This window comes from Monodon monoceros, unplaced genomic scaffold (assembly GCF_005190385.1).
Source record: "Monodon monoceros isolate NGI ecotype Baffin Bay Population unplaced genomic scaffold, NGI_Narwhal_1 Super_Scaffold_5, whole genome shotgun sequence".
NCBI lineage: Eukaryota > Metazoa > Chordata > Mammalia > Artiodactyla > Monodontidae > Monodon > Monodon monoceros.
Window position 1 is genome coordinate 72,242,834 of NW_021703782.1, and position 12,275 is coordinate 72,255,108.

General features: G+C 36.2%; 1 long non-coding RNA gene across 1 annotated transcript in view; it reads left to right on the plus strand.

The window, feature by feature from the left end:
* The window catches only part of LOC114884631, a 188,137-nt gene extending 185,590 nt beyond the window's left edge, over positions 1 to 2,547 (plus strand). Inside the window, exon 3 of the long non-coding RNA XR_003790871.1 lies at positions 2,476 to 2,547. This is a non-coding gene — a long non-coding RNA (uncharacterized LOC114884631). The remainder of the gene's footprint in view (positions 1 to 2,475) is intronic.
* Positions 2,548 to 12,275: the final 9,728 nt, after the last annotated feature.

Genomic DNA, 12,275 nt, shown 5'->3' on the forward strand with positions numbered 1-12,275 from the left:
TTTGTATATTAACCTTGTATCTTGCAATCTTGCTGTGATCACTTATTAGTTCCAAGAGTTTATTTGTTGATTCATTCAGATTTTCTACAAACATTATCATATCACCTGTGAACAGAGAAAGTGTTATGCCTTCCTTCCCAATCTGTATACCTTTTATTTCCTTTTCTTGCCTTGTTGCATTAGCAAGGACTTCCAGTATGATATTGAAAAGGAGTTGTGGAGGGGACATCATTGCCTTTACCACATTTTAGTGGAAAAGCTTTGAGTTTCTCATCGTAAATTATGATGTTAGCTGCAAGTATTTTTGTAGATAGTCTTTATCAAGTTCCCTTCTATTCCTAGTATACTGAGAGTTTTTATCATGAATGGGTGTTGGGTTTTGTCAAAAGCTTTTTCTGTACCTATTGATATGTTCATGTGATTTATCTTTTTTAGTCTGTTGATGTGATGGATTATGTTAATTTATTTTTGAGTATTAAATCAGCCTCACATACTTGGGATAAATTGCACTTGGTCATAGTATACAAATTGAATTTTTCACCTAAATTTACATCTTTTTTGGATACCAAGAAAAAATTAGAAATGATTATGAAAGTTCATGTTTTAAAAAATCATGTGAATGGGTGTTGTGAGTTAAACTGCTCAGGAAACACTGGACCAGACAGTCTCTGCGTCTTCATGTGGGTATATATTCAATATTTAGGGCCAGTTTTTAGCCCAGCAGAAAAGCAACTGCTTGTCAAGAAGGAGAAAGGAAGATGAGCAATAAACAAAATTGTAGTCATTTTTGCTCTCTTAGGAAAAACAAGATATAAAACTATTCATTTGCAGACATTCTTCCAATTCCTATTCTATGTAGATTTTTGCCTTCGACATTTATGCTTATATGTAATATTTTTATCTATTATTTTAGAGCGTGATGCTGTTTTTCTCAAATACAAGATCTGCTGTCAAGAACAAATTACCTAATCCTGCCTCCAGCTAAGTTTAGAATGAGACCTAATATGTGGGTAGTATAGGACAGAAAAGGAACAAACAAAACAGGGATCAGAAACTCTAGTAGTAGATTTACTTCTGCTGCTCATAATGCTGTGACTCTAGGCAATTAATTAAACTGCTGTATGACTTAGTTTCCTGTTTTGTTGAATTGGGAAAATACCACCTGGTATGTCAGGGAGATTGATGAGTTTTTCATCTAGATTTCATACTACATGTTGAAAGTTTTGTGATGGATTTTCAAGGCAGAAGTATTTCCTTATTCCATATTTTACTTAATTTTCCATGTGTTTACAGTTTTTCTCCTTAGTTTTCAACTTAGGGACATCTCTGTTTTCTGCAACCATACTTTTTCAGGATGTATGTGTGATATCCTTTAAATCCAGTGGAAGTTCAAGAGTCACAGCAAGAGAATGAAGAGAGGGAAGAAGAAATTTAGGTCCAAATATTTTCCTGAGTATATTGTATTCTTTTAAATACTGATCCTCTTACAAACGCAGACAAATTTTTAGGAGAGATTGGGAAGAAGAAAAACTTGTCTTTGATAACTTCCTTTTCATCTTTTCTTCTTTTTCCTCCCCAAATCTGATACTTCTTCTGGTATATTGTGTCTTAGTCGGTGCTTTGTTGCCCTAGGAGGAACACCGTGTTCATTGATCCATTCATTGATCCATTCATGAAGTATCTATTGAGCATCTACTAGGTGCCAGGCTTATATTAGGCTCCTAAGATCTTATAGCAAATAAAACAGAAAAAAGCCTTTCTTTCAAGAACCTTATATTTTCTGGGAGAATACAGATATTAAACACATATATATTATGTCAGGCATTACTCAGCAATGAAGAACGATGAAGCACGGCAAGGAGGTTAGAGAATAGCTTCAGTGGAGTGAGGTGTCATTTTATATAGGGTTGTCAGGGAAGGCTTCTCTGGTAAGGTGATGTTAGAGAGGACATGTGAAAAAAGCAAAGGAATGAGCCATGCAGATATCTGTGGGAAGTGTATTCCAGGCAAAGGGAGAAGCACGTGTAAAGCCTAAGCCATTTGGAAGCTTGACATGTACAAGACCAACAGAGAGTCTTGATGTGGCTGGAGCAGAGTGAGAGAAGGGGAAAAAGTGGAAGATGAGGCAGAGAGGTAGTAGTTGGCCAAATGATGGGGGATGTGGAGGCCGTTGTACGAACTTCAGTTCTTTTACTGACTGTGGTGGGAAGCCATTGGAGAGCTGAGCAGTGCAATGACATATCTGACATAATTTAAACTGTTCCCTTGGCTATAGTGTAGAGATTCGATTGTAGGGGGCATGACACTCAGTATTGCTGTTCAACTAGTGGTAGGATTGCACTTCCTGGCCCTGCTGTAGGTGGAGCCATTTGGCTAATATTGATCACTGTGTTGTGACTCATACGAACATGATTTACTTTTAAATTGGAGAATCTGATTTCTTGTGTGTGAAACTCTAATTTTGCTTTACCACAGCAACTGACAGGAATCTACAGAGTGACTGCTTTATCATCGAGTGAAGACCACATGGAGTGGAGTCCCTGGCTGATCTGCAGTGGACATAAACTGTGAGTGAGAAATAAACCATCATGTTTGAAACCACTGAGCGTTTATATTTAAGGTGCTTATTTGGTAACTCGAAGTAGGATGCTGCCATAGCGAAAAAACAAAAAATATTGTCTTAGAGATGAATGTGGACAGCAAGGCTATTATCAGAATCTGGAAGGATGGTATTTCATGGTTTGCAATGGCAAGTTATGTGATAAAATCTTTGATAACAGGGAAGGTAGACCAGGTAATTAATGAACATGTTGTCCTAGGGAAAGGCATTGGAAAACTAAATATTAGTAGTGTATTCTTTTAAAAGTTTATTTTACTGAGGTATAGTTGATTAGTAGTGTATGTAGATTGATGCTGGCTACTTTTCATAAAAGATTACACCAAGAGTTGACCTCAGAAAGAATATCCTGATTTGTAATCATGAATGAAAGAGAGTAGAGAATGTTCATAAATTTGGCAATATGTGGAGTTAGAAGGCACTCACTTTCAACAACAAATAGTAAAAGATAAAATTTAGAAGTGCTTTGAGATATAAAATTCAATTAAAGTTGAGACATGTTACAATAATCAAATTGAGACTGTAGCCGCCCCACTCACTGTGGGGCAAACAATTTCAACTGGACAAACAGCATAGAAAAAAAGAAGACTGAACATACAACTCTTCCATAGAAGCTAATGAGCCCAAGGTGATCACCACACAGACTAAAGGTAAGTGGGTGAAAAAAAAAATCAAAGAAATATAGCAAATTAAGAAGTCTGTCAAGAAAAAGAAAAAGCTGTGGATGAGGCTTCTGGCTCACGAACTGAGTACCATCAGACAGGTAAGAAGTCTACTAAGCTTTTAAGACTGTTGTGCTGTAAAAGAAACCATGAACTAGACTATAATGTCTCTAACTGTTGGAGACCATGACCCATAGGCCCCTTACATCCTGCAGGCAGGAAACAGAATGTGAAATCTTTGTCCTTGAGGTTACCAGTGTCTATTTCAGCTTTGGCCAAGTAGAAAACTGGAAAATGTAACTCCTTCCATAGAGTCGAGTCATGAACCTCACGAGGTTGATTTGAAGTTTCCTATTCTTCCTCCATATCTTCCACCTTCTCCACCTCCTCCTCTCCCTCTTCTCCTCTTTTCCTTCTTTGTCCTCAGTAGGACCAAAACCTGGTTCTGAAATCAAATTTGTTTAACTAGAGCGGATATCTTGAATATTTGTTTCCAGTTCCTTTCCCTCAAGGTAGGCTCCAGGGAATGGCTAAGGATTTAGGTCTCAAGTCACCATTATCAGCTTATAGGAAGATGAGTCTTATCTGTAACCCAGTATCTCTCAAGCATTAGCTATATATTAGAACTACCTGGACTCTTGAAAAAAAAAAAATACTGATGCTTGAGCCTCACATGTTTTTGTGACCCTCTGGCTTCTGGACTTCAGGTTCTTGATATTTTTAGCTCTCTGATCATACTAGTTTTGATATTACTCCTTGTTATAAATGAGAAATTCTTGGGCCATGACAAGGAAGAGAGGGATAATTTGGGACAACTGAGCTGCATAAATCGTGAATGGTTTTGTCAATTGTCTCGTCGCAAACATTTGATAAATTTTGTTGGAGGGAAATAGAGCAAAACTGAAGGAAATGAACCAAATGTGCCTCATTTTGTTGGATTAAGTGTGAAGGTTTTTTTTTTCCATCAAACCAATATATGTTGCAAGCAAACAATCAAATCCCTTTCATCTTTATTCTTTTATATGCATTTTCACATCTGCTTTGGCTAACATCTGCTCACCCCTGTTATGAACTTGAATACTAAGTAGTAATCAAATGTCAAGGTGGTTCCCCATTCTCTTGTCAATTTCAAAATAATAACAATTACCATATTGCCCCAAACTTATTTGTTCTGCATCTGGAGAGCATGGACTGTTCTTTCCCGCCAGGCTGCTGCCGCCGCTTGCCTGTGTGATTTGATTCTGTGTGTACAACCCTCTCATAGCTACAGCCCCAATTGTATTACTAAAAGTCCCTAGATTCTTTGTTTTTCTTTCAAGTCTTTCAAAGGACAGAACGTCTCATACATATATATCTTATCACCAGTATTGTATTTGCTTTGCTTTTCGGTCACTCCTCAATGCAACCAACATTTATCGAGCACTTACTGTACACAAGGGGTGTGTGCTGGGTATTGGAGGCATATGAAGATGAGGAAGATGGAATCAAGGATTGGAAGCAGATTCCAATCTGAGAAGGCAAAGGATATGTGTGTGGTTAACACAACACAGATGTTTTTTACATACTTTGATAGTAATGCAGACAGAATGCATAAAGTTGGAAGTGGCTAGCTCAGTACTGGCACGTGGACATTTGAGATGTACTAAATCTCAAGTTGTGGAGTAGAGACACTTTTTGGAAGTGATAGTTTCCCATTTCACTTGCCTATTTACATACTTCATGTGTTCATAGAGGACTGTATTCCCCCAGAGCAAGTCTGTAAAGGAAAATGACCCTAAGATATCCCTTTCTGCTTGACGTATGTTCCTGTCCTTCTACTGGGCATATGCCCTCAACTCTGCAGTAGATTCTGTGGGTACTGACTGAGCATTTGAACATGGTTACTAAGCTTCACAGCTTTAGTCCAATCCAAGCCTCACAACAGTGTGTATGGAAGGCATTATTACTCCTGGATAAAAACGAGGTAGAAAGATCAGACAGTGTAAATGAGTTTTGTAATATCTAGAATATGGCCAAGCCATGTTTTGAACACTAGCGTCTTGACTAAATGTTCAGTGGCCACACCATGGGTGCCACATGAATAAATGAACTATTATGAAAGCAACAAGAAGAAGTTTCCTTCTCTTGGTCCATCTCACCACTGTGGTCAGTGCTGCTCCTGTGCTCAACTTTGATGTATTACACAGTTCTGGGAGCATATTCGTAAGGAGCACAATAAGAATGATGCTTCTCTGCCGAGGTGCTCATGCACCCTGACCTGTCCACACACAGAATAAACGGGGCATGGAGAGTGGACTAATCAACTCCAGGCTAGGTGTTGGTGTATATTTTAACTCCATAGAGTATTTGATAGAAATTAACATGTCTCTTGGTAACCTTCAAATCATAAATACTTAAAATGCTCATCTACATTATTTATAAAGATGTGTTATGAATGGGTATGTGTGCTTTTATAGTTAGAAAATGTATGTGTGTACGTATATATGTTTAAGTGTATGTATATTTGGAGGGTCGGTCTCTTAAAACTAAGCTATATGTTCAAATGCAAAGTATATTTAACTCATTTCATATGATAATATATTTATTCAAAATTTTCAGGCTACATATATGTATAAATTCTGAGGCTGCTTATGGTAACTGAAATGGAAATGAAAGATGGCTTATCCTACCTGTGTGTTTATTTGAAACTTGAATTCCTCTCAGATTGAGGAAATCTGTGTGCTCCTGCAGACGTGCTCGATTCATTTTCTGCTCTGATGTTTTGTATGTGATGGCTAAATTCTTGAAAAAGTATGAGCACATGAGAGACTAAAGCTGTGCTCCCAGACTGGGCAGAGCCTACCATACATCCAAGCCAGAGTAATTGTATACAATGAGATTCTATTCTTGTAACTTGCATTTAGATATGAAACGATAATTATAGAAGTTATTCTGTTGCTGTTTTTTTGTACTAAGGAGTTCAGTTTGTAGAAGACTGATGTTCCTCTTGTAGAATTAGATGGGCAAAGGCTTGACTCTGGCTCCCCTTTCCCTGTATGTTAGAAATCTTGATTTCTTTCTATAGGGCCGATGGCTAGACTTTTGCATCCCCCTTGGATAGGAAAATCAGACCCCTGATAGTAAAATTTAGATAACCTAGGTGTTGTTATGGCTCCCTAACCAGTTTGACATCAGAAAATGATGAATGGTGCAAAGAACTTTAGAATTTAAAGAAAAAATTAGGGAAAAGATGGACTAGGAATGTATTTTCTGATCTCCCTTTCTCATAGGCTGGGAAAAATTGATCCCCTATGAATGGACTGTGGGCCATCATGTGTTGAGAAGGAGTGAGAGCTGGAGGAAATTAAGAAAAGATATTGGATTGCCAGGTCTTCGTAAAATTCATCCCTCTGTGTTGGTCTTGGGCTAACATATTTACAGAATTCAATAGAGAGTGAATGCTATGGGGTCATGTGGAACGTAACCACAGATATAAGAGCTTTTATGGACTAAACTGATGTGTTGTTGCAAAAATTCTGTTTTTTCTCTTAAGGTCCTCCCTGACTTTGGTTTCTTCCTTATTGGTTCTCATTTGTTTTAGATTTGTCTCTGGTACTGTTCTACTCCATAGTGTAAAAATGTCCTGGAGAGCAGCTTTCCATCCAAGGATTACAATTTCCAGCACACCTTGCATTTAGGGGTGGATATATGAGTAGTTTTTATCAATGTAATGAGAACAGAGTTGGATTCTGTTACTTTTGGGCCAAGTGTATCATCACCATATTTTCTTGTTGCCATTCTGCTGATTAGATGCTGACAGTTATGAGGGCTCTTTTTTCAAGGTAGAAGGAAACCGAATTCCTGAATTAGACTGAACACCAGCAAGTAGAAACATACAAATTGTCTGTTAGAGGAGACAAAAAACCCCAAAACTTCTATTGGGTTAGCCACTAAATTTGTGGGTTTATTTGTTATAGCAGCTAATGTTACCTTAATAAAATACATAAGAAATATTTGAGTTAATATTCTGAGTAGTGGAATTAGGAGTTAGACTGCCAAAGTACAGTGAGTCAGAGTAGAGAATATGAGAGCACTAAATTTGGAAACTTAGCAGTGAAAGAAGTGAAAGTGTTAGAATCATGAACAGCTAGAGATATCTAGAGAATAGACACTACCCTCCAATATTTCCCAACCACATGTGAAAAGGAATTCCTTCATACTGTTAATATTTACTCTAGTGAAAACCTTCTAATTAATTTTGATTCAGACATCTGTGACATTGACTTGTTTGGAAACCAAACCCAAACATGAGTCTCAATTATAACAGAAGAGTGACCTTGTTTGAATTTTATACAAATAATATAATCATTTAAATTTTTAAATGCCTTTACAAGTACCAATAAATTTCTAGTCTTAAAACTAGTCCCCTTTGGAAGAAAATATTTATTTACACTGGTCCTCAGGAAAGACACTCTAAAAGTTTCATTGTCATGTCATCTGTTTTTAAAGCTTCATTTAAATATACTTTAAATCTACTAACCAAATATTAAATGTATTGATGGACTATATATAGCAATTGTTGGGGCCAAAGGAATACTAAGACTTTTTTCCCAAGAGACAAAATGTCTATTGAGGACATCATGTAGAGCTGACAGAAAAAGGCTGGAGTTAAGTTTCCACCATATCATATTGCAAGTATACCATACTCAAGTATTAATATGTAAGGATTTATTTTCAAAGATGTTTATTGAAGTATTGCTTGTCTTGGCACAAAATAGAATACAAAGGAAATGCTCAACTAAAACAAAGAGCAAACAATAGTTCAATAATTCTCTATTCTCTACCCTATGGAATATAATACAGACATTAAAAAGAATGAACTAGAACCAGACCAGTTAATATAGGATAAATATCTTTTATTGTTCCCTCTTTTCATATCCATATTCATTCAACCACAATCTACTGACCCTACTTCTAAACTCTCTCATAAATGCATTCGTGTTTCTCCATGTCCACTGTCCTTTATTTCAGGCTACCATGAACTCTGGCTCCATTACTCAACATATTCTTAATACGTTAAGTATCTAATCCTGCCCCTCTGATTCACATGGAAATCAGAAATATTTTTCCAAAATGAAAATGATATTAGTTCTGTCCACAGCTTAAATCCTTCAGTGGTTTTCCTCAATTACTCTCAGGTTAATAATCAAGTATATTTATATGAATTCATAACTATAATAGCATATAAATTTGTATGATCTACTTTTGAAAATCACAAATGAAAAGAACAAACACAACAGCAAAATTAATCATTTTTATATAAAAAATTGCTCTCCAGAATAATTCTTGTAACAAAATGACATCAAAATGATAATTGCATACTATAAAAAAAAGAATAACACTTCAATCTAAGCTGTACTCAGAGGGAAATCCATAGCCTGGAATCCTTTGATTATAAAACAGGAGAAAATAAAACAGAACATTCAAATGTAAGAAGCTGCACAGAAATAAAAATAAAACACTGAGAAGCATAAAGAATGAATTAGTAAAACTGAAACAGAAGTTAATGATTTAGGAAGCAAAAGAACAGGGGATTGATCAGTAATTGAAAAGTTAATACTCAACCTCATGGAAGGTTTACTCAAGGGAACAAAAGTAAGAAAAGAAAAATACATTAAAGTGGAGAGAAGATAGGGCCACACATAGGAAAGATGCTGAAATATTTGTGAGAGGATATCTTTTAAAGTTTATAATTGGGACTTCCCTGGTGGCGCAGTGTTTAAGAATATGCCTGCCAATGCAGGGGACACGGGTTCGAGCCCTGGTCCGGGAAGATCCCACATGCCACGGAGCAACTAGGCCCGTGTGCCACAACTACTGAGCCTGCGCTCTAGAGTCCGCGAGCCACAACTACCGAGCCCGCGTGCTACAACTACTGAAACCCGTGTGCCTAGAGCCCACGCTCTGCAACAAAAGAAGCCACCGCAATGAGAAGCCTGCGCACGACAATGAAGAGTAGCCCCCTTTTTTCGCAACTAGAGAAAAAAGCCTGTGCACAGCAACAAAGACCCAACACAGCCAAAAAAAAAAGTTTATATTAATAAAATTATTAGTCTTGATAAAATGGGGAGTTTTAAGGAAAATATAAAGTGAACCAAACTGTCTAAACAGTAAGTAAATAAGAGGAACAGACTAACATGAAAGTGTTTTAAAAAGTTAGCAAGAATTACTCCCCCAAAATGTCCTAGCCAGTATGATTTTACAGGATTCCCTCTCCTCCACACTGGTTCAAAAAAGGCTTAATTCTTCTATGCAGAAAATAATGGCATGATTCTGAATTAAATTCATAAAGCTATCATAACCCCACCCAAACCAAAGACAGATCAAAAGGCCCAAAGACAAATCAACTGACATGTTATCCGTTGATTCAGATACCTAAATGATATCTATTTAGGTGTGCTGATTCAAGAAAAATACACAATGACCAAGAAGGACTTAATCCAATTATTAAGATTGAACACATTAATACAAACTAAAAAGAACATATGTTCTCCGTCAAAACAATGCTTTTAAAAATTTCAGCATCTGTTCCTAATCAAATTCTTAGAACACTAAGAATAGAATACTTCCTCACTATTACAAAGATTATTTATCTTAAATGAACACTCAGTGTTACATTTAACAGTGAAACACCAGAGGTATTCCCTTTAAAACCTCGAAAGTAGACAAGGATGTTATCATTTAACATGATTCTAAAAGTTTTATTGTGATTCTCAGAAAACAAAACAAATGACTTTTAGTATTGGAAAAGAGGAAGTAAGAAGTCAGCATGTGAACTATGTGAAGACCATGATTGTCAACCTGAAAAACTCAAGACAACCAGCTGAAAAACTGTAAGAACTAATAGCATAATTCAATGTTACAAAAATCAAAGCAAACACAAAATCCTATGAAATTTTCAACTGATATATTATCACTAATCAGTTAGTAAATATCTTTTGAGAGTCACATTTTCAATTATAAGGATGAAGTTTCCATTTATACTGAGATGAGGAGGACCTCAGAGGAATAAGTTTGAACTGGGGAGAAGCAAGATGTCTATTTGAATATGCCAAGTTAGAGACACCTGTGAGATTCAAATGCAGTTGAATTTATCATATATCAGTATAGAGTTCATTGGCCTAAAGATACAGGTTAGGAGATGTTGGGATATATACAATATTTAAACTCATAAGACTTGAATTCACTTCAGGGGTGAGCATAGTGAGAAAAAAAATTCATGTAAGGATCGAGCCTTGGGATGCTCCAAAATGTAGAGGTTGTTAAATACATACGAATCAGCAAAGGAGGCTGGAAGGCTGATAAGTTTAGAAGTGAACCATGAGTGAGTGCTGTTCTGGAGGCCAAGTAAAATATGTATCCTAAGAACAAAGACATAATCCTCTGTGGGAATTGCTGCCCATTAGTCAAGTAAGAAGAGGACGGAGAAGTTGGCATTGGACTTGACAATGTGAAGATTATTCATAATCTTGACGAGGCATTTTGGTGAAGTGATATGGATGTAAAGTCTGATTAGAGTGGGTTCAGGAAAGAAAAGAAAGGGAGAGGGATTAGACATGTGAGCACCAAAAAAATCTCTTGAGGAGTTTATCTATGGAAGGAAATAGAAAAATAGGACATTAGTTAGACAAGGCTGCGATTAAGAGCTTTTTACTTTTTTTTTTTTAAAGAGAGAACATATAACAGCCTTTTGGTGTGCAGAAGGGAATAATCCAGGAGCATATGGGATGTTGATGGTATATGAGAGTAAGGTAGAGTTTCTGAAACTGTACCTTTGAATGAGCAAGAGTCTATAGATCCAGCTAGAGTATAAGTGGAGCCGTTGGTACTGGGAGCAGAGACAGTCCACTCATAACAACAATAGGGAAAGTATATAGATACAGATTCAAGTTGTCTGGTGAATATGATAGTTAGAATGTGTCAGAATTTTCTTCATCTTCTTCTGTTCTGATTATAACTTTGTCCTTTTTTTTTGGTTCTCCATTTATCTTTTGTGGTAATAAAAACTGTAAGAGCTCCATGACATAAATAGTTATAAAAAAACTTAAAGTTTTAGAAAAATTTAAATAACTTTTCAAGAGTCTCGTCTTCAAATACCTTAGGATATTTCACTGCAAAACTAGTTTAGCTGGGTGTGTAGTTTTGAACATTTTTCTACTAAGCTTGTTTTTACTTTAATGTATTTATACTTGCTGTTTCTTCTGCATGGCTCATCTTTCTTCCAGATATATACATGGCTGGCTTCCTGTTATTATTTATATGTCTCCTTAAATTATACTTTGTCTGATAAAGCTTGACTGCCCTGCCCAAAAGAACCCTTATCCCCCAGTCATTTTCATTTCTATTGTCTTGATTTTTTTTCATGGAATTTGTCACTTTCTGTAATTATCTTATTTACAGTTGTTTTTTGTTCAATTTCTGTCTCTTTCCACAAGTCTGTAAGTTCCATGAGGTTAGCAATATTGCTGGTCTGGTTCACCTGTGCACCCAGCGTATTAATGTTTGTTGTGTCTCCAGCAATTACTGTGTGTTGAATGAATGCATAAATGATCAGGAAATTATAGCATAAAAACACTAAAATGGTGACACACATTATATATTTAATTATTTTTAGGAATTCTTCCACATATGAAAGAATGAAATTATAATCATCCTAGAAGAATTGTATACAAAAATGCTGGAGACCCATTGAGGACAGGGATCATTGTATTTTGCTTTGTGTCTTCCACCTTGACCAGTGCAGTGTTTCGTAAATAAAAGCATTATGGTTAATACTCACTAAATGAATTCATGAATAAATTGATGGATTAATGAAATTTGCTAAAACCGAGGCATACTTTAGGTTTGTTACCTTATTTTTCCTAAATCAGTATTTTACTGTGGGTAATACTTTAAAAAACAGGAATTAGCACATGTGATTGAACATGCCTGGTTTTTAAAGCAACTTAGGGCTTTAA